Genomic DNA, 23,352 nt, shown 5'->3' with positions numbered 1-23,352 from the left:
ACTGTGTCTCACCCTCAGTTGCCTCACCCCCACCCCCGAAGATCCCTCATCCAGGTGATCCTCCCGCACTGGTCCACCCCCAGGGTCTGGATCCAAAGTTGATGGCCATGCCCTGGCCACCTGAGAGAGTTCCCTGAGAACTAGCAAGTAGAGAACAGTAGTGCAGCCCGCATGTATCATTATTTTATCCGGAGAGAACTTAGGTTCAACCCATGAGGTGCCACATAGAATGTTGCTTTGTAATATGGCATTTGGGACAACTCTGGACAATTCGTCCCGTCTCCCGAGAGAGGAGCCACCCCCTTTATGGCTACGGAGGCGAGCCCGCTAAGCAAGACCCTCCTTAGGGATCTGGGCAAGTGGAACCTCACTGGGAATGACTCCCCCTTTGGGGACAAGGACTCCCATTCCGATAAGGAACTTCCGGTCCAACATACATTATCTGCATATATGGGAAATGGAAAGACTGTTGTTACTTCTGGTTTGAAACCACCAAACAGAGACATTTCTCCTATCTCTTTAGCTTCAGGTAATGCTGTATTCTGCCTGAACGACAACATCGGAGAGGAAGAACACAACACTTTTGTTTGTGCTTGTATGTATAAAAAAACGAGGAACTTTGAATCACGGAGTCCGAGAACTCCTACGTAGTGGGAGAAGAGAATCCTACACAGAGGCAATCGTATTACGGAAGACGTCCTAGAAGGCCAGTGCCACGCTAGACCACAGAGCCAGAGGTAGTGTGGGAAGCAAGCATAGCGCTCCTAGGACGCCGGAAGGCTGGCGTTCTAACCGACCAGGCAGCCAAGGTCAGAAAGGAGACAGAGATGGGGAAGCAACCGTCTCATCTGTTGGTGTGACCATGAAGAAGTGATGGTGGGCCCAACAACCGACGCCGATACCAGACTGCAGAGGGGACCTTGGAACCCTGAGCGCCACATGAGAAGTACATTTGCCATTGAGACAAGCAACAAAAGGGAGCACTGACAATCGAGGCTGGTGAAGCCGATGAGGTTACGGGAGCCTGATAAACCCAGGTAGAGACACAGCAAGTCTATCAGTGGGCAAAATGGCATTGGGAAACCCTGAGAAACCAAACAATATTAATAGTTCTGGCTGGAGAAGCAACAGGGGTTACGGGAGCTCGGAAAACCAGAACAGGAAGACGCCGTACCAAGGCCTTACCCAAGTAAGCCTGAAAGAGGGCCCGGAGGACTTTGAGAAGCCCAATTAACCTGAACTCTAACATATAGAATTGGGAAGAAAAGTGAACCTGGAGGGTTTGAACCTGTAAGTGTAAGACTAGGATAGGGTCAGTCACCAAGGGGGAAATGGTCCAGTCACGTTAAAGAAACCTTGGTTTGCATAAGAAGGAAACCTTATGTCAAGACTTGAGAAGCTGACATCTAGAGCCCATGGAAGGCCTGAGAACTGTATTATGTGGAAATATTGAACTTCTCTAAAATGTTGATACATTTTTCCAAGAACCTTGTGAAAAAAAACCTGTTTGGAGGAGGAATCCTAGTGTTGGGCCAGGCTGAAGTCCCGGGGAAGGCCTTGTCCTGGTCTTTTTCTTATTTTTTGATTTTTCTTAAGTTGTAAGGCCAGTTACTTTGTTAGGATTTGGACGAGAACTTTTTACTTTGAACTTTGACATAGACCCTTATTTTTAGCTCTGTTGGGTAGAGAACTTCATTCATAGCGATAGGGTCAGCTAGGCATTTTTATTTGTATTTGTAATAAAAAGCTTAAATATGGCATTAACTTGTCCAACTCCTTTATCTGGTTTGCAACATAGGGTGTCAGAGAAGTGGGATATAGGCCTGTTAATATAAGCTGGGGAACCTTACTCTTTAACAAGTTAGTAGAGAAAGTCAAAGCACCTACTCTGGCCACTCCCCAATCCATTGGTTTTGATATATATAGTATAGAGACTCCCTCTATCCCGCGGAATGAAAGGCGTTTAATATTAACATGTGCAAGAGTGCAGAAGGAGGAGATTGACACACAGGTGGCATAGTGATGGCTATAGACTTGTATTTAAGATCAAAATAAAGAGAAAAGCTAACTGTCCGTAAACTCTAAGAGTGGTTTTCTTACCTCAACTAAAATACTACAGTTTCGGTCAGGATGTCCGTATCAATCAATAGTCCACCATCCTGTGCCAAAAAGCCTACTTCTGTCCTTTACACTTATAACTAAACTAAAGAGGTAGTGGATATTCTTGGTCCAGAAGAATGTTCCCCTTCTTCAGGACAGCGGCTCACAGTTCCAGTTGTTAGACAGGATATTTACCTGAGGGAATAACTCCCTTCCCTAGGTCTCAATAATATCAACAAGCCGTAAAGTCCCCAATTCAACTCAAAAGGTAAAGTTTCAGTTCAAACATCAACATTCCTTATTGCCCAAAGTTGCATCTTCACTATTTGGGTTCCTGTAGAATGCCTCCCTTCTCCAAGTATCTTGTTCCTTGGTTTTCCACTACCAGGGGGGAGTAACTCCCTTCCTCGGACTTAAATACTTAAAAACAAACAATTGGTGGCTTTGCATCAAAAGTTCATTTTTTCTTCCCTCCAGGGGGAATGACTCCCTTTCCCCACATCATGGAGTGATCCTTCTTGTAACTCAATCACCAGGAGAGACTCTCTTCTCCTGGTGTCTGGCTCTCAGTGTTTGTCCCCACATAAAGCCAGTTGTGCTTCACGCTTTTGCAATGCCTTTTTTGGCTTTACTTTCACAGTTCACATTGCCAGGGGGAATGTCTCCCTTTCACTGGTCTTTCTTGTATATAAACTTGTCGGTGCAGGTCCCAGACCCGGGTTTCATTAGGGCCTCATTTGGGCATAACTGTTTCACTCGCCTGCCAGGTGCTGCCACAAAGAAAATGGCTAGTGCGGATTTCGTCCTCAAGTTGCAGGTCCCAGACCCTGTTTTCTCCTCTGTATTTTGTTCCTGATATACCTGTTTTACTCTCCTGCCAGGTACGATCATATGGCCAACCTCTTAAGATATTCCCCTTGGGTATATCTGGGTTTGAGGTTTCTCTTTCCCCTTTTCTCGATCCTGATAGCCCATGCACCTTCTGGGACTCTGCCGGTTCTTCCCTGTCAGTCGCATGCTTCTCTGACATCTTGTTCGACTTATCACGTTCTTATGCTGCTTCTGTGTCATCTGCAGTGACTCCTCGGCTCTTCTCTCTGGGCGTGTTGCACACCTCGCCACAACCGTGCAGTCCGGTTACTGTTTCCACCCGGACCTCCACTCCTCCGGTTCCTTGGTCTGCTCAGGCACAGCGAACCGGATAGGGATGCCTCGGATCCTTTGCATGCGTCCCAGTCAGCAACAGCCACTCTCTTCTATGCTGGACATTCCCCAGACTTGCGGGTCCTCCGCGGGGGGTCCAACAAAAAGGTAAGTAATTCCCTCTCTCTTTATGTTGAATGAGCGATGACAGCTAGAATGCTCATTCAAGTTCTTGGGAGGACTCTTCATTGTTCTGCACTTCCTCATCGTCTCAGTACCTAGCAAGGAGAACTTCATTAAGCCATCCCTACTCTTCCTCGTCTCAGTACCTGTCAAGTAGATCTTCATTAAGTCATCCCTTCTCTTCCTTGCCCCAGTATCTGTATGGTATTCAGTCTCACATATATACATGGAAGTGCGAATGTTGAGATGAACGTTTCATGTCCCAACGTAGGGAAGAGGTTCACGTTGCGAACGTCATATTATAACAATGGTGTGGCTAGGTTAGACGTGATCTTGATGCGATGTTCCAATTCAACATTTGTTCAGTGTAGATAAATTGTCAGTACCCGTACTTGGGCTCACCTGTGGAGGCTTGGAAAGTCTCTTCTTTGTGGGTTCAGGCTTCCTGCGTTTCTTAGAGGTGTGGGTCTCGTGGAGGTAAGGACGGGTTTCCTCTGACGTCACTCTGTCGAATAGTCAGTAGGGGGCTCAGCCCCGGGTGAAGCAATACCTCAGGAAGCACTAATTCCCAGGGTAGCTCTGAGTGACTGCAGTTCAACAATCCAGGGATAAAACAGGATTCCCAGGGAGGATAGGAGCAGTCTGGAGGCCACCGCGGTATGTTCAAAGGATCCGGAAACCCAGGCTGGAGTGAGAGTGGTCTGAAGGCGACCGCGGCAAGTTTGAAGGATCCAGAAGCCCAGGAAGGAGTAGCAGCAGACGGAAGGCAACTGCAGCAGGACTGCAAGGAATCGGCGGAGGCTGAACACTACAGGAAGGGTGGAGAGAAGGATGGAACCGCAGTACAGTTGTTCGGAAGGTAAGTGAACAGTAACACAGGGAATAGCAGCGTCCGAAGAACTCTGAAACTACGGAGCATTGAGACGTGCCGTACCGCAGGGGCGGGGCGCTTATCAAGCTATTGAGGAAGTCCTAGGAGCTAGACTGCAGATCTGATATGGCGTCCGCGATGTTGGAGCGCTTGGAAGGCTGACGTGGTACGGTGCCGTAGAGACCAGTAAGACCAGAGGGCACAGTACTGAGGTTTCATTACATAAATGGATTAGGATAAATGTTAATATAAGTGTAACTTGTGTTTAGTTTGGATACGTTTTAGATATGCATCACATAACAAAATAATAGAAGTTGTGGGGACACAATGTAATTGTGCAATGTACAATGTGTAGTGCTTAGAGTGGGAAGCAAGCATTATGCATGTGAGGAATAGAAGTCTGTGAGGGGAAAGCCACTGTGAGGGGTGCGGTAGCCCTGAACAAAGTACATGTAGGATTCGATAATGGTTTAGATGGGAGCCATGATCTGGGAATTAGGGGAGTATGGGGTTTGTTGCAAGTACATGGAAATATTACAGATCACCGTTCCCCCATAGCTGGGTTTCGTGTAGGCCATGGAGAGATTGGTTTGCGGAGGTGAACTTTGCATGGACTGAAGGGTTGAAAGACCAGGTCAAGGAAGGAGTAATGAAGCAAACCACATTTGGGCATCTTGCGAAACATCAAATGGTTACTTGAGGCAAAGAAGTGAGGCGAAAATTAAATGAAGTGCCATTGTGTCGTGGGTTTACGATTATATGGGTTTGTGGATATGGGGATCAAACCTTCCTGGAAGTCCATGGAAAAAAACATCAGGACCAGGGCAGAAGGTATGTTAATTTATATATGTGTATGTCTGTGTGTATGCTTGTGTTTTAAAAATGTTCTTGGTGGTGGGGAGGAAGCCTGCCCACCACACCTCTTGATTGGTTTGGGCTACCTCGCTACACTCCATCACACTGGCATATTTGCGGGAAATATTTAAAGCCCCTCCAATTAAAAAATTCACCAGCCGCCACTGGGATGTACTGTCAGAAACTGAAAACTGTAAACAATTCAACAGGGACAACGTGAGATTACTTCAACCATTGCTAAAGAACCAAAGGGGCAATTGGCTCCTTGCCCCCTGTACTCCACGACTTCATGTGATATTTCATCTGTAAAACAGACTGTCCTTGATTTTCATTTGAATCTGAGGTATAAGTGATATCTCTTCTGTTAATCTGACTCTTTTTGACTGGCTATTATTTAAAGCTAAGCTGGAAGTGATGTTTCTACTGTGAAATACCACGTCTTACTACAAAATGTTTAAAGCTGTGCTGAGAGTGATGTCTGCTTGAGTTAAAAGAACGTAGTCTAGTGCTGAGTGTATAGGGCATTTTTGCAACTGTTGAACATGACTTGACATTTTAGGTTGCAAATTAACTTGATGAAAAACGTTTTTTGCATTAAACCTACTCTAAACATGCTTAATGCCATGTTTTTTAACCAGCTTGGTTAAACCACTTTGCCCTGTTAACCCTTATTTGATGCAGAAATATAGTAGGGCAAAAGGGGGCCCCTCTTTTTGTTGAAGGGGGGCCTGACTCTGAAGGGTGAATAGACTAGCAAAAGGAAAAAATAGAGTCGAAGGCTACCCCTATTCTTGGACACACTGTAGGTATGTGGAAAAGGCAGCATAGGCTAGTTTAAACAAATATTAGCCAAGGAGAGATCACAAAAAAAGGGAGTGAATCCTCAAGGGTGCATTTTAATTAGTCATTGGATGAACATCTAAAAATACCAGGAACAGGAAGGTCTCGATAAGAAAAAAATCAAACACATACATATAAATAATTATTCACTTTGTGTGGGCTAGTAGCAGAAAAAATAGTAAGGAATAAGGATAAAAGCGCATTTTTCTGTGCTACTCAGAATTAGTAGCACGCGTTCATTGTCGACACAAAGCAATAGGTGTTTCTGGTTCGAAGCATAGTAAACCAACAGAAATGTGTGATGGAGGCAAGTTGTCTGAAGGGGATGAACTGTCGTCAGGACGCTGTTGATGGGAAGGTAATAAGGTGTACCTAAAGGGAAAGGTGACAGAGTGGTTGTCAAGGAGGTGTTCAGAAAGTACAATTATCTCGATAAATGGATGGGGATGTTTGCTGCAGTTGTAAGACCTACCTTTGTATCTTAAAGTGTCGTCTTGGAATTGAGAAAGGATTTAGTGAACCGCTGTCCGAAGTACTGGCGGGTTAATGTTGAGATCCTGTGCTAGCTAGGATCTAAGGAAATGACTCGGTATTAGTCCCGGGTGAATGCAACTTGATACTGATATTGATCTCTAGATATGGACATAGAACATACCTTAAGTATACTAAGTTAAGGTCCAAACGTGTGGCGCTGTTAATCCAGTGTTGTTGAGGGTTTTGGTTTAGCTGCGTAGGGGTTGATTGAGTTTTATGAGCAGCATGGAGGAGGCAGCTTGATTCCTAAAGAGAGGATGGGTCATATTAGGGTAATCCCATAACGAAACACACGCCTTTCGTACATAGCACACTAAAAAAAAATGTCAATGCACTATGTCTTAAAATCGAAAATTCAATGTTTCAAAAAATATTTTGCATTCCCTAATGCAACAAACACTGTTGCCCTCTTTCATTCCACATACATTGAGGGCCTTCAGCTAACCGTGTTTTGCAAATATGTTAAAAAACGTGACTGTTAAATCTGTGCTCGTAGGTAAACATTCCTTGTTTGAGAAAGAAGCAGCAGGTAGTCAGGGATGAGAGGCAGCAAACAGAATCAAAATCTGACCTTGCCTCACAAAATAAGAGGGAAACAACTTGCAAAGGCCTAAAATGACACTCGGATTTTGTTAAATCATTATTTATATGTGTATTGCAATAATGCTGTGCATATGTTTTATCACAGTATCAGGGATGATATATCACTTGCAACCATACGGTAAGGCATCACAAAAGCATACAGTCCAGAAAACCCAGTGCAGTCAAATCACACGTTGGAAAGTTGCATTTTTACACAGAAGCAGTTTTAAAATGCAAAAACGGTTTTAAAAAAAACGGGTGAAAATCACTGAATTCAGATGTGGTTTTTGGGCTGGGAACAGATGTATATCACAGGGACAATATCAAAGTGTAAGGATGGTAGTAGCTGAAGATTTGGATGAGATTTACGGGGTGGAATGGGGTTCAGGTTTAGGAAAATAGAGCAGTAAAAAATAAGAAAATCGGTTTTGAAAGAAAGGCAAATTTGACTTAAACTAAATTATCTAGACTATATTGTTAAAGCTCCAAGGTTGATTCGCAAACTCAACCTTGTCACCCCAGCGCTCAACTTTAACTGGAAATTTGTTTAATTACTCAAAATATGACACATAGAAAGTCAAGGGCAGGGTGCATGGATAATTCTAACAGTTTTAACAAGTTACCAGGGTATGGATAGGATTGCTTAGCGATTGCTTAGCGATTGTTTAATAAAGACAAAAGGGTCAAGATGGGGAGACTATGTGTTTCTCTGGGATGAAGAGATACAAATCCAAGCTTGGGTTTGGAATTTTGGAACAGCCAACTGGGTCTGGTCACCGGATGGCAAGTACAGCTGGGAAATTCGAGTCACTGGATGGCAGGGTGGGAGCGGGCATGCAATTAGTGGGCAAAAGCCGGTCTGGTTTCAGGATGCTTCCCAAAGAATACCACAGCCTTTCCCTTTGGTTATTGGGATTTAGTGAGATTTCAGGATTCAGGCCTTGCTGGGATAGGATCAGCAATGCTTTGGCCTTGCAGTGGTATCTGTAATCAGCTATGCTTTGGCTTTTCAATGGAATCTGGAATCAGGCAAGATGGATGGAGAAGATCAGCAACAGAGGCGCAGGAAATTCAGGAAAGAGTGTCCTTTCAGAGTTCTGTCAACCATCCCTTATATAGAGCCTGGTGACATCACAGAATTATTGGTGGGCAGAACTGAGCTAGGCCTACCCACAAGAAGCTTAATCGCCTCCTCGAGGAGGAGTCCCAGTTTATGAGGTTGCATGTTATGAGGTAAAAAGCCACCCCACAGGCCTTTTTGCCAAAATCCAGTTTTGCCATAAATGGCACATTTTTATGGTTGGGGCTTCTTAACAAATTACATAAGCAGATTACATATTTTACGTAGAGCATAGCCGTCCAATCCTCCAGTTTGTGAGACATTGTTTCACCCTTTTAATACTTTTTAGTCATTTTGAGTATGAAATATTCGGCTTAAAATTCTATAACTTTATACATGGGTGTGGATTATCATAAGGGAAGTATTAAAATGTGCAATGGCATCATGGATTCTTTCCTTATAATACCCAATTATCTGCCATTTCTATTCCCCATGTGTCAGTGAAGTCTATGACGTCTTAAATGAAAGCCCATAAAATCACATTTAAACTGTTAACTTTTCACATTTTTTAAAAGTCCTGTGGCAATGTTTTATTTATAAAATAGTCTTTGGAAACGTATTGTTCCCCATATATGGGCATGCCTTTCCAGGCCATCCCCCTAAATCCAGGGTTTGTCATGGAGTTTTTCTTTGAAGCTTCTTGTAGAAGTCCCAGGGAGGTGTGATTTTCTTTTCCACATCCTCATGTCCCAGCATTTCTATTGTAAGAGGCCCCTGCCCAGACCAAAGTCTGATGAGTATGTGAACTTTCTTTGTCTTGGTCAGTCAAAGTTTTCCAAAGTTTATGGTGGTTCCTTTTGCGGGAAGCCTTAGCTTAACAAGCAGGGAAAAACCTGTTCTGGAGCTTGCAAAATTCAGCCATTTTAGTTGAATTCCTTTTATTTTGTCCTGGATCAAAACAAATCTGTTGGATAAAACATCCCCTATATGTTTCCCAGCAACAAACACCTTTACATTGCTTACATGTTTTTGTTCATCATGGTACTTTTAAAACAGCCATTTTTTTCTGGTTTGCAAAAGCCCATTTTTTCCATGCGTAAAGCCAGCTGGCATTTTCTTTGCAAATTCGGTTTGTCTCTTCCATCTGCACTTCCACATTGTTTTGTAGCCATAGTTAGCTTCTTGAACACAACAGTCTGTACAAGGCAAAGGACTCCTGAAATTGACATGTGCACAGAAAGCTAGACTTCAAGTGGTGATTTTTGACATTTTGTAGCAAAGGTTTAAGCCTTTTTCCGTGCAGCTGAAGTAAAGCTTTTGTTGATTTCCTAAGATTTGGCTGGCACAGCCTGCCCTTCAGGAATAATGCTCTTTTCTGGCAGAGCACAATGTGAATATGGCTGGGCACGACAGGGTCTTGTTGGTAAAAGTAGTTTGATGAAACACAGATGAATCAATGGGATCTTTGGCCTCGCAACAAAGCAGCGCTGCTTTTTCACTCCCCTTATTTTGTACATGTAAGCAACACACTGGCAGGCTTTTTCAGTGTGCCCCCTTGTTCCATCCTGCCCAATATGTGCTTGGCAAGGTGGTGCAGCCATCTTTTTGTTGCTAAAAAACGCAGTTTTGGTGTGAGGCAGTGGTGTTCAAAGAAGCCAGCGTAGCCATTTTGCTGTTTCTGCTGAAATGCAGCTTGGTGATGTGGGGAAGTACTGCTGAGTGGGTAAAAATATCCAACAACACTGTGGATGAAATATTCAAGCTCAATAACAGCTCAGTTATTCTTCTGGGTTTCTTACACAATTTTACCAACACCAGTGCTGTAAAGCATGCCTAATAAGCAGTATAGAAAATAAACTATATCAGTTATATTTTGTATCCATGGCCTGTCCACCCTACCTTTGTATGCTGCTTCAGAGCAAAGTATTGGAAAGAGAACATTCATTTTTTGCCTGGTGACGAAGTGATGACAAAGCAATGTTGGCAGTGGGTACTAAAGTCTTTTGTGCAGTACTTCTGAATGCAGAGGTGTTTCATGATGGCGTGTAGAGGATGCAAATTTAAACGTTTTTCTTTTAGTTTCATTTTTTTAATGTAATGGTGTCCTATGCTGCCGGGGTGCTCCCGGTATCTCCATACTGCAATTTTGTAAAGTGCAAATGGTTGGAGGTTGCATTCTCTTCTAAGATCCAGAGGCAAAGCTTCCTCGTGTAGTTATTAATGTGGGCAGATCACTCGTCAGCCACATTTGCACAGCTCTTTTTTGTCTGCAGGACACCTAGCTCTCTGTTAGGTTATTGCTGCTGAGGGTACAGGGAACATTGTTCTCACACTATGGCAGTGGTCTTCAAACTTTTTTGGCCGGGCCCCGCGGAGCAAAATTTGGGCAGGCCAGGACCCCCCAAAAATGCCAAATGGACAGTATGTATGATATGATAGGTTATTTATAACACACTTAATACCCAGAGGTTTGTAAGCATGGACCCGGGGATCGAAACTGTGTTGCTTCGTGTCATCTTGCTTCTAAGGTGAGCACGTTGCAGCTGAGCTGTCCTCCAGGGCTGTCACCACTATTGCATGCTCTCACCACACCCTACTCCCAGTATAGTCCCTGGGCTCCTCCACCTGCTCCCATCACAGTCGCTGGGCTCCCTCATCCCACTCCTACCCAGTCCCTGGGCTCTCCCCACCCCATCACACACCATGGGCTTTCCCCACCCTGCACCCACCACTATCCCATGGTTCCCGCCCATCCTGCTCCCACCACAGTCCCTGGGCTCCCCCATCCCATTCCCAACACAGACCGAGGGCCAGTGGCGGCTGGTGTATTTTTGAAGTGGAGTGGCATAACTATTTCCCCCAAAAATGCCTAAGCGACTGAGCACATGAGGGAAGCTGAACCAATCAAGGGAGGATCGGGGAGTTTTCCCCTGTGATTTTCTTTTTAATAATGGGTTCAAATGTTGCATTGTAGAGCATACTTTAAAAAAAGAAATGGGTAAATAGCCAAACAGTTTGCAATTGGTGCTGGGGGGCCCAGGGGGCATCTATGGCATTTTTTACTGGACATCTATGATACCATCCTTGTCCCCTGGGCCCCACTGGGCCTAACACAATCAACATGATTATGTGTGTATGCAAGGCATTGGGGGTGCCAAGGGGGAAAGCATGGTATTTTTGACTGGACATCTATGATAGAAATCCAGTAAAAAAATACCATCCCTGTTCCCTGGGCTCCACAGCGCCTCAGAAGGAGAGCTGATTTTGGCAGGTGGGTAGGGGGATTGTGCAACAAAGGCATTTAGGCATTTTTAAAATGCCTTTGTTGTACAACCCTCCTTCCCCCTCTATCCACCACTTGCCAAAATCAGCTCAACGGACCAAAACAAACTCACACACCACATTCATACAGCAATCACTCTATCATTCACATGAGCATCCATCACCATACACTCACTCATAACACAAGCACACACGCATCCATACACATGTTTAAATTAAAAAAATTAACATAAACGTACCTTCTGGATTGGCCTGCATGTGAGTGCTGAAACTCATGGTGGCCCTGAATCATGCTGTTCCAATCTTCGTCTTGTATACTGGCTTGCAACATTATGTGTAACTACTGACTTCTGCAATTGTATTCGCTCTCCCCTCTTGCTTTCTCCACTCCTTTTGACTGCTTACTCTCTGTTCTCTCCTCCTCTCCCTTTTCCTATCTCCCCCCCTTACGTTCTTCTATGCACTTACTCTATCAGAATTGTCCCTGGACCTAGTATGATAGCAACCTTGTCTGTCTCCTCCCCACCTCCCCTTACTTGTTTTGTTTGCTGAGCCCCCTCCCCAGCACTATCTGAAATGTTGTCAGGCCTAGTATGATAGTCGCTTGTTTTGTTCCTCCCTCCCTTTCTGCACCCCTCTCCCTCACCTTTTGTTTTTCTCCAGCTCTACCAGAAATGTCGTCAGGCCTAGTACGTTAGTCGCTTGTCTGTTTCCATTGCCTTCCCACTCTCCCCCTCCATTTCTTATCTATTTACTGAAATGTCATCAGGACGAGTACGATAGCTAATTTCACATCCTTACCGTTCATGGCCTGTAAGAATGTCATTGTATTTTCCCTTGTTCCCTCCCTTGCCTTGAAGCATTTTGAAACAAATTGTGTATAGGCGCTATATAAATAAACTATCATATCATATCAGGGGCCACCCCCCATATTAACAGGTGAGCAACAGGGCCGGTGGAGAGACAAAAGGGAAACCTGCCAAAGATCACATAAAGGGGAAGACAAAACAACACCACTACCCCCTGTTGCCCAAAAAGAAGAGACTTGGCCCTCCCCACACAGAGTGAGGGATAATATATATCATCATATGTCTAGTGAGACAGGAGCAGCCAAGCCACAGAGCATAAGGGACAGACCCACAAAGGAGCAAACACAGGCTCTCAGAGAAGGGAGGGGCTGCCTGCACAGAGCTTAGCCACAGGAGGGCATCCAGCGCTGCAAAAATTCAGGAGGGAAGAAGACTCCCAACCACCTAATGCCCAGAAACCTGCGTTGACAATGGGTGAAGCCACTATCAAGGAGGACATTGCCGGTGTCATGTCGAGATAACAGCCCTTTGCATGGCCATTCAAACATCAATCTCTGAACTGCGGGGGAAGATGCAGAAGATAGAGGGGAAGGTGGAGAACCTGGAACATAACCAGCTAAATGCTGACCTAGTGGAGAGGAGACTGAATGCCAGAATGACCAACATAGAACTGAGAGAAGAAGAAGTTGCCCTGAAACGGGATGATCTGGAGAATAGGGAACAGAGAACGAACTTACGTATAGTCGGTCTGGCAGAAACAGATGGAGAAACACCAGCCCAGGTCGAGAAGAAAGTACAGGACATTGTGAACCGCCTCTATCAGGCGGAAGGAGGCAAAACAGTGCAGATCGAGAGAGCCCACAGAGGAGGAAAAGCATTTAGTGGCGGACCACGCTCCATAGTTGTGAAATTCCTCCAATACAAAGAAAAAACGGAGATCCTACTTAAAGCGACACAGGTACAGGAAATAGAGTACCAAGGATCCAAGGTGAAGCTGTTTCAAGACCTGTCAGGCTTCACCCTCAGGCGATGAAGGGAATGCAGGCCACTCACAACATGGCTAATGGACAAAGGGATTCGATACAGATGGGCATACCCCTTTGCGCTGCTATTTGAGAACAAAGGAGAAGAATACAGTCACCACAGCAGAGGAGGCAAAGCAAGTGCTGCGGCACCTAACAGAAGACACAGATGCAAGAGCGTTGACAGGCCCATCGAGCTCACACACCTCCATTAAAACGCTACCAGATGTCAGGCCTCAGAGGCGCAAAATAAGTAAAGTGGGAAGGAAATATGTGAAGTTGGACAGTCCTTCACCGACAAAGCTGTCCTGAATTTAAGTGAGGGAGGAAGGAGTCCGAAGAAAATGATTGGTGAGATGAAAGGGCAGGCAGGTGAAATGCTTGCACGACCCCCGGCGGATAGGGGTTTTTACCTGGTGGCCCTCATTTTAAAGAGGGCGTCTCAGTAAGGGGTACCATGGTTGTTGTACCCAAGGTCTTCTCTTTTTTTGTATTTTTGTTATTTGTTACAAGGGGCGTAAAAGGGTGGGAACAGACAGGATGGATCTCGAGAGGGGGTGATAGCACAGGAGGCAATCTATGCACAATGGAAACATTAGTGGAACAGGGAGATAAGCGAAAGGCACGAATTAACGAATGGCGTGAAGAATGACGAAAACGGCAGAAGAAAATCTCCTAAGGGTGGGGACACTGAAAGTCAAAGGGCTTAATTCCCCCACAAAAAGGTCACTGGTGGTGTGAGAATTTGGGAAAGCATCACTGGATGTCCTCTTTTTACAGGAGACAAGACTGAAAACAGGGGAGGAAAGACCACTGAGAGGAGGGGGAGTGGGGCATACCTAATGGGCATTGGACACACAGACAAAAGGGGGAGTAGGCCTGAATTTGCACAGGCTGGTTAATCCAGTGGTGCAATCCCTGATGGGGGGGCAGGCTATTACTGGTCCAGGGAAGCTGGCAAGGGACCTGAGTGACATTCGGACTCAGTATATACCCCCAACCAGGGCCAGAACACATTCAATGAAGAGGCGCTGTCTATTATAATGGCCAGGAGTCGAGGTGCAGTTATAATTAGGGGTGATTTTAACTCATGGGCTGACACACATATGGACAGACAAGCAACAAGAACCGAGCACTTGGGGCAGCCAAAAGGAGGGGCCGACACATTCAAAAAATGCCTTGAAATTAGGGGCCAAATGGATGTATGGAGGGTCCTACACCCATATCAAAAAAGGGCTACACATTCTTATCAGGAGTACATGTGACCTTCACTAGGATAGACTACATACTATTAGGCAGGAAATACAGGTCACGACTAAGAAGTAATGCGATCCGACCTGTGGGCTGGCCACACCAGGACATGTTCACCATGGAACTTGACATAGGGGTTATGAACAAAAAGGACTCAAGTTGGCGCTGCAACGAGTTCCTGTGGCGAGACAAGCTCTTTGCCCAGCAGTTAAAGGTAGCACTGGAAGAATACTTCCAGGTAAACGATAACAGAGAAGTAGGGAGACCACACTCTGGGAAGCGGGGAAGGCCACCTGGAGGGGGATCCTAATAAGCGAGGGAGCCAGAAATAAACAGGAAAGAAAGTTACAGGAAGAGAGGCTCCGCAAGGAAATTTTAGAGGTTGAAGGCAGATTACATGGCGAGGGGAATTATGAAGAAAGAGAATTGGAGACACTCAAGCAGAAGAGGATAGAACTCAAATCGCTGGGAATTGGGGACACGATTAGGAAGTAAAAATTCTTAAAGCAAAAATTCTATGAAAAAGGGGATAAGGTCGACAAAAACATGCATCTGCCTACTTCCGTTCATTTACAAACAGAGAAAAATTTGAAATGTTATCAAGCCGAAGCGCAAAAACCACTAGATGGATTTGAACCAAATAAGAAACAACTTGGGCACGAAGCATTGAATTAATTACCGGGACAGGGTTGGGGTTATTCCGTCACGTAGTTTTTAAAATATCTGACAGAGAAGAGGGGGACGTCTTCTCCCAAAAATATATGGTGCTTTGCAGCAGAGAGAGTTTTCTTTTGCTCGGTGTGAGCAATTAACACAGTAATACTGGGAGAATGCAAAAATGGAAAGTGAAAAAAATCAATTTGGAGCAGAAAAAGGGATGAAATCGCATCCGGCTAGAGACGGGGAGAGGGAAAGAGAACACCATGTGAAGTTGGGGAGATGGAGAGGGTTTGGGGAGCCAGTTACAGTTCGGAAATTTTTTCCATTATCAGGGAATCTCGTGAGTTTACCGCGGTACTAACGCAAAACACGCTTGGAAACGAAAATGCGTCACATGCAGCAAAGAGAGAAAGAGAGTATTGGGATGGGCAGAGGGAGGTAAAAATCAACTGAGGTAGAGTTCTAGGGAAAAGGAAGGAGGCACATGGGGAGCGCCTGTGAGGACTTGTACATTTTGGAGCGTTATCTCCTTAATTAGAGCGAGATTAGCGCAATAATTATCAGCGGATAATCGGGGAATGGAAACTGAAGAAAAAAAAAAAATGGGGGGACATCTGTTGTGATCAAATCTACTAGGCAAAGGGAAATGGGTCTTCGTGCCAGCGGCTCTGGCCTGTGGGCCCCACAGAAGCATATTGCTGCAACATGTGCAGCGGCCACGGCCAAAGGCCTTGGCCACAACAAGTGGGTTTGAAAGAAACCTATTGGATTCAAATATACAGTGGGCACTGTGAAGAAAGACACAAACAACAGATTCCAAATTCAAAACAACCAAGTTTCCTAACTTAAATGTCAGGATGGAAAAAAGGCCTAACCTGCCTTATGCTAAGGTGTTATTTCCCTACCTAAAGAAAACTAAGGAAAGTCTGAGTCAAAGAGTTCAACTTAGGAATCCATCTGTGTCCAAAAGCTATGCTTGCCCTCACAACTAATATATACAATTGTAGCGATGTCAGCAACAAAGAGAAAAAAATTCAACATAAAGTTCTGAGCTTTTTCCAGCTCATACCTTCCTTTCAGCTCCATTCCCTTTCCCAAAACAGTTCCACACAGAAAAAGGTTTTAGGACTTCCTTTCTTGGATTTAAGATGCAATAGTCTTTTCAAATCTCGGGGTTCCCTTTCCCCAGTTCCAAATCACACAATTTAAATGATCTTGAAATGAAAGGCTTCTAGTCAGGATTTAGGGTTTCCCTTCCCCAAGTTCCAAGTGCCACAATGTTATTTTTGTATTTTATTGTGCATTTGTTAGGCGCTTATATAAGAGGTAAATTGTGTTTCAAAGCGCCCACAGGGCAACAGGGAAGGAACATGCGATAGAAAGCAATTAATACACCGGAGGAGAAAGACAAACCTACTAGGCCTTGTGAGCATTCAGAGTGTACAAGTGCAGAAAGAGGAGCGAGGAAGGGCGATAAGTGCTGCAGTGCCTGTGCTCGTGAGTGAGCGAGCAGCAGTTGTAAGTGCCCAGTGTAGGAAGTGCTAGGGAACTTTCAGCTGTAATACATAAAAGGGTAAGTGCAGGCCTACAGTGGCGAAGGCCAGTGAGTGCCAAGACAAGTGCTGTGGGCCAAGGACACATAAGGGCCCTGGTCACCAATCTCAGCAGCTGTGAAATTAGCAGAGGAGGGAAGAAGGGAATGAGGAGGTAAAAGGAAAGTCTTCAGCAGCTTCTGGAATTTGAGGAGATCCAGCTCAAGAGGGAGGCTGTTCCATAAGAGGGAGCCAGCTGAGAAAAGAGATCGGCCACCGGCCCTATGTTTAGCAAAACGCTTGGCACACAGAGAGTTGGTACTGGAGGAATATAGAGGTCTAGAGGGAGAGTATTTGGTGAGAGCAAGTTGCAGATAGCATGGTCCCTGGCCCCAGACAGCCTTATGGATGATGCAGAGGGATTTGAAGTTGATCCTTGCAGCAACCTGGAGGCAGTGAACAGTTCTAAGGGAAGGAGAGATGTGGTCCCGGGGCTTGGGGCCAAGGATAAGTCTTGCTGCACTATTCTGGATTAGCTTAAGAGGTCGTAGGGAGGAAGAAGGTAGATTCAAAGGAAGGCTATTGCAGTAGTCTAGCCTAGAGAGAACCAGAGATCTGGTAACATTGAGCTTCCGGGGGGAAGTGAGAAAAGGGACAATTCCTTTGGGAAGGAAGAGTTGAAAGTGGGACTTCTTGGCAATGTCCTGAATGTGAGGGAGGAAGGAGAGAGAGGAGTCGAAGATGACTCCAAGGTTTCTGGCTTCAGATGAAAGAGAAGGTTGAGAGCCCATAGAGGGTGGCCAGAGTGAGGGGAATAAAGAGGGAGCTGGGGTCCCAGTCGGAAGGATCTCAGTCTTGCTGGCATTGAGGCAGAGATCGTTGGAAGCGCACCAGGACTGGAGGGCAGATAGGCATTCTGGGATGATGCAAGAAGCAAACGGATTAGCAGGAAGTTTGAAGAAGAGTTGTGTGCCATCAGTGTAGAACTGGAAGTTAGGAGAGAAGGAGGAAATGTGGAGTGCCAGCGGAGCAAGGTAATTGTTAAAGAGCCAAGGGGAGAGGTTGGAGCCCTGAGGGACACCCCAGGTGGAGAAAGAGGTAGGTGAGAAGGTGCCCAGAATAACCTGGGACAGACGGTCATTTAGGAAGGAGGTCAGCCAGTCCAGTGCCCGCTCCGAGATACCCAGGGTGTCATGGAGTCATTTTATGAGGATGGAGTGGTTGAACATGTCAAATGCAGAGGAGCGATTGAGTATAATGAGGACAGCTGGAGAATTAGAAACCAGGGATGCAAGCAGTTCTTCACTGGTGTTCAGAAGAGCAGTTTCTGTGCCTCTGGATGCTCAGAATCTGGATTGATGGTTTTGGAGACGGCCAACAAGTTCAGTGTGTGAGGTAAGTTGGGGGAAGGCCACTTTATCCAGGAGTTTCCAGAGGAAGAGGCTAATGGAGATAGGGTGGTAGTTGGCTGGACAAGTAGTGTCTGCTGAAGGTTTTTTCAGGAGGGGGCGCACAAGAGTACTTGAGGGAAGAAGGGAAAGATCCAGTACCAAATGAGTGGTTGCAGAAATCATTAAGTGCAGGGGCAAGAGCGCCAATGTTGTCCTTAATGGTTCTGGAAGAACAGGGGAAACCTGTTTGGTGGAGACCTTTATAGAGCGGACAACCCTGGTGACCTCATCATGTGTGACAGGGGAGAAGAGGGACATGAGGAAGAGGGAGGGTGGGAGGCCATAGGAGGCAAGGGAGTGGGGAAGAGGGTAGCAAGGGTGCTCAGAATGTCCAGAGTTTTTGTGGTGAAGTGTGTGGCCAGTGCGTTGCAGAGGGCCTGCAACAGAAGAGTGAACAAAGAGACTGTGGACGGGTTGACTAGTTCCCTGCAGATTTTAAAGAGTTCAGCCTTGTTGTTGGATGCACCAGACACCCGTGCCTGGATGGGGCCCTTTTCTTGGTGTGAATGGAGAGTCTGTATTGACTTTGGATCAGGCGGCAGGCCAGTATGTCAGAGGTTGAGTCTGAGGTATGCCACTTCCGTTCCGCAGCTCTGAATTTGCGTTTCAGGGCTGCAAGTTCAGAGTCGTACCCGGTATTATGCTTAGAGGGAGGTTTCAGGCGGATCCTCATGACTGGGGCAAGAATGTCCAGAGTGTTAGTAATGGCCAGATGGTGGTTGCTGAGAGCAGAGTCAGAGGGAGAGACGGGGGTGGGGGTATAGGGGGAATGAGAGCGGATGTGAAGACAGCAGCTGACACTTGTTTCATCGTGCAGATGTTCGTGAACAAGGTTGGCACGGCTGGAGGCGGTGCGGTCAGAGGGGACCCAGGTAATAGGAGAGTGGTCTGACCAGGAGAGAGGAGTGATCAGTGCGGGGGGGGTGAGTGAACGATCAGAGTGGATGAGGGCGTCAAGGTTGTGCTCGGCCGAGTGGGGTGGAACAGAAAGGAGAATGGAGAAGGAGAGTGAGGTGCAGAAGTCAAGGAAGAGAGTCGATGCTGTGACAGAGGAGTCCAAATGGATGTTGAAGTTGCGCAGGAGAAGGAGTTTTGAGGTGGTTGAGAGGAGAGAGGAGCAGAAATCAGCTCCTTCAGAGAGGAAAAGGGTGATAGTGCCAGGGGTCCTGTAGATACTGGCAATGGTCAGAGAGGAGGGGGGGGTGATCAACTTACAGACCAGGCTCTCAAAGGAAGAGTAAGGCTGGGTGGATATGAGGGAGGAAGGACCCACTCAGGGAAGATTAAGGCAACACCAGCATGGTTAGGTTGTGGCTTGGAAATTATCTTGAAGCCATCGGGGAGAAGGGAGTCAAAAGCAGTGACTGAGCTGGCCTTGAACCACGTCTCAGTAAGAGTGAGAATGTCAAGGTCAATGTCTTCAAGAAGGAGGCAGATGTCGGCAGAGTGTTTGTTGGCACAGCGGCCGTTAAGTGTGGCCAGGTGAAGGAGGTCTCCATCTTTAAAGGTTTTCCGAGGAGGGGCACAGAGGCGTGGTACACCAGTCGGAAGGGGGAGGGATAGAGAGAGTGGTTGGGGGAGAGGCAGGTGAGGGAAGGAAGTTAATAAGGGTTGGCACGCACCGGTCAAAGAGAAGGAGGTTGGGTTGAGGACCCTGAACCAAGATAGTGCCAGTGTGGTAGACATTAATGATACAGCTGGATGAAAAGAAGTCGCCAAGAGGACTCCCACTTGGTGCCACCATTAAGGGGAGGGGATGTTGTGAAAGGGGAGAGAGTAGAGATGAGATAAGGAGTCCATAGATCTGGGGATCTATGGACTCCTTATCTCCGAGGTTTTCCGAGGCGTGAACAGGGGCGTGGTACACCAGTAGGAGGAAGAAGGAAGAATTCCAAAAGAAAACACAGAATGTCCTTGTTTTCCACAGTTTACTTAATGTTGTTTTCAATTGCACAGTGCAGATAATGTTGTAGCTTTTACACAAATAAGGTTTTAGTATCCTTTGGTTGCCTGATCTTTTCAAATCCTGTTATATTTCAGCATACTCTGGTTGATTTATAATTATATTCATTTTAGCCCATAAATATATGATGCTTCGCATGGATTTAAACTTGTTTTCCTCTTTTAAATTTACACTGTTTTATTCCACAGAACAGGTTATCATGCCATGTTCTTTCTGGAGAGGGGCACCTGCTACCTTTTTGAAATTTGTTTGCAAGGAACTTGGGGTTAGTCACCCTGAGTTACCTGGGGGAACCCAGGCGTGGACTCCCTGCTGACTGTGCTCAGAGAGGCACAGCTCCACCTCACTGATGAGGCCCAACAAGTCTGAAACACGTGTATGGGGTTGCTGTTGGTACTCTTGTTCAGAAGGGAATTGCCGTAGCATTTCGATGCTGGACTGCCCATGTGGGCGGAACAAAGACTGATATGCAAATGTACAATTCCCATCTGTTAAAGATACAGTGAGCAACAAGCAATGGCTGTGAACTCTCAAATTGGGAAAAAAAACACAGAACAGGTTATCATGCCATGTTCTCTCTGGAGAGGGACACCTGCTACCTTTTTGAAATAATTCCATTTAGCAGCAAAGTTTTAATTCAATTCAGTGTTCAATAATGAGTTCTCTTGGCTTAGGGAATCGCTTTCACTTCATATATATTTTGCTAGTTCGTTTCACCTTCGAAAACGTGTTTCTTGCCACACGTGTCCTCTCTGATGCAAAATATTCCCCTTTGTTCAATAGTAGACAAATATAACTGTTTGTTTCACTTTAACTGAATAGTTCAGTGTTCAGAGACTTTCGAAAGCGTGTTCCTTGCCACACATGACCACTCTCTTACAAAGTATTTCCCTTTTTTGTATCATTAACAAATCTAGGCGTTTGTTTAACTTTAAATGAACAGTTAGTTGTTCAGAGACCGTCGAAAACATGTTTCATGCTACACGCAACCACTCCGATACAATGCATTTCAGGAAAGGCTTAAGTTCACACACGTGCACTGGGTTGCTCAAGCCCCAGAAACTCACTGGCCACTTTGAATGTTTGTGCTGCAGCGCGGATCACACAGCCTTCTTCCTTCAGTGCTGGGGCTCCAGTTCCTGCCCCTCAGACATTCCTGGGGTGGTGCTCCACCACAGGGGAACAAGCATGTTGAATAGAAAGTAACAGGGCAGCCTTCCAGCACAGCTCCCATCACCTTTCCTATTCTGCTCCAGGGAGTCCCCACTCCCACGCCATGCTGTACGGTCCTCTGCTGCCTGCACCGGCCTTCAGGTCCTTCTCCTGTTGATCTCTTCTGCCATTGGATTGGGCTCCATTTATACACCTGCAGCCCCTTCACAGGCTGCAGGTGTGGATGATTATTCAGCCCTGCCTGACTCCCATTAAAAGGACATGCCTGACCTTCACTGATCTTAACAGGAATCTTTCTCTTCCCAGTACTAGAGTGGTAAAATGGCATAGTCTTCATTGCTCTTAGCTGCCTCTTCTTCGTCCCAGTACTGTCAAGTGTCAACTGTGGAGAAAGGAGGGGAACTGGCTTACAATAGCCCATAAAGGTTGGGGAAGGATTGGGTAGGCTGTTGCTGGGGAAAGGGGGATACCATGTCTCACCCAGGGGCACCCAACTCCTAGTTCCGAAGGATCCTCCAACCAGGTCATCCTTCAATGCTTCATCTGCCTCAGGGTCGGGATCCAATAGCGATGGCCTTTCCCTAGCCGCCTGCACAGAGGATCCCAGGGGTCCAGGAGTGAGAATACCCTCAAGTTTCTCACAGTACATCCAAAGGCTGTGCTCACTGGCCAGGGCCAAAGGCCATCCCAAGTGGGCCCCAAGGAAACGTATATGTGGAACATATAGAGTGGCCATGGCCGAAGGTCATGGCTAGTGGACCAGCCCTAAAGAAACCTACATGTGCAACATGTACAGTGGCCATGGCCGTAGCCCATGGATAGTGGCCCTTGAATAAACTATGGTATAACAAAATCCTTGAAATTCATTGAAAAAACGTTAGTTAAGGGACGGTTATAAGGTGATCAGATTTACCGCAACAAAACCCTTAAAATTCAGTAGATGTGGTAAGTGAAGATCATCTTAACTCAGTGCCCCCCTGTTGCAAAGCCCATGCGCACAAACATAACAGTTGGGATTACAATGACAAACAAAATTAGAGGCCAGCCAGATAGCTCAGTGAGTTGAGCGTTTGCTGCTGCGATTTGTGTGAGATCTGCAGGTCGCAGGTTCATATCCAGGCCAACTCAGCTTTTCATCCTTCCAAGGTTGATTAATGAGACCAACTCCGTTTGGGCGATCTTTTATGTTATGTATATGTGTTCTATGTAAAGCGCTCAGGTGTAAGCGGTATATAAATAACACATCATTAGAGCCTAAGGGTCATCAACGGGGGAAGGCCGAGTTGAGATGATCATCACATCCGCGGAATTTCAAGGGTTTTGTTGCGTTAAATGTTATCACCTTAATTGTCTCTTAACTAAAGTGTTTTCAATGAATATTTATTATATATATATATATATATATATTTCCAAATTTTGAAATCGCCATTAGCTGGTGATAGTTGACTCTCAGAGATTTAGAAATGGTTTGCTGTATGTATAGAATTGAGGTGGCAAGTTACTTTCTATGGCTGACTAGCAGCTTGCAAACTACATATGTTGACATTTTTAGGATTGAATGTGCTAATGATGTCTGATGCAAAGCAAGCAAACATGATTGATTACTTTTTTCACTTCATAAGGTAATGCTTGACAACTGGAATGAGCCTCTGACAACCTAGCAGACTTGCCAAGAGGATAGACGGTGACTGATGCCCCATATGTGGGTCCATTGCCCTATGGTATCAATGCCTTCAAAACTATGTTAGCGCAGCAAAGGTTGATGCAGGTCTCCATGAACTGACAATAAGCTTGACCCTTTCTTGATAGGAGGAAACCGTCCAAATTGGAAGGGTAATTTGCGTTTACTGTAATGTGTATGGGGCGGTTCAGTTTTCCAATGAGAGTGCAGTTAGGTACAATCACAAAGATACAAGATCGCTCAAGGTGCAGCACGAGGATAAGGTCATTGTTTTGCTAGCCATGGATCGGTAAAGTATTAGTCAGGGCAGATGTCAAGATTGCATCCCAATGTCATTGAATTTGGATCACATATTCTTCG

Source organism: Ambystoma mexicanum, chromosome 13 (genome assembly GCF_040938575.1).
Source record: "Ambystoma mexicanum isolate Mex_15411 chromosome 13, UKY_AmexF1_1, whole genome shotgun sequence".
Classification (NCBI taxonomy): Eukaryota; Metazoa; Chordata; class Amphibia; order Caudata; family Ambystomatidae; genus Ambystoma; species Ambystoma mexicanum.
Note: the sequence above shows the minus strand (reverse complement) of the source record.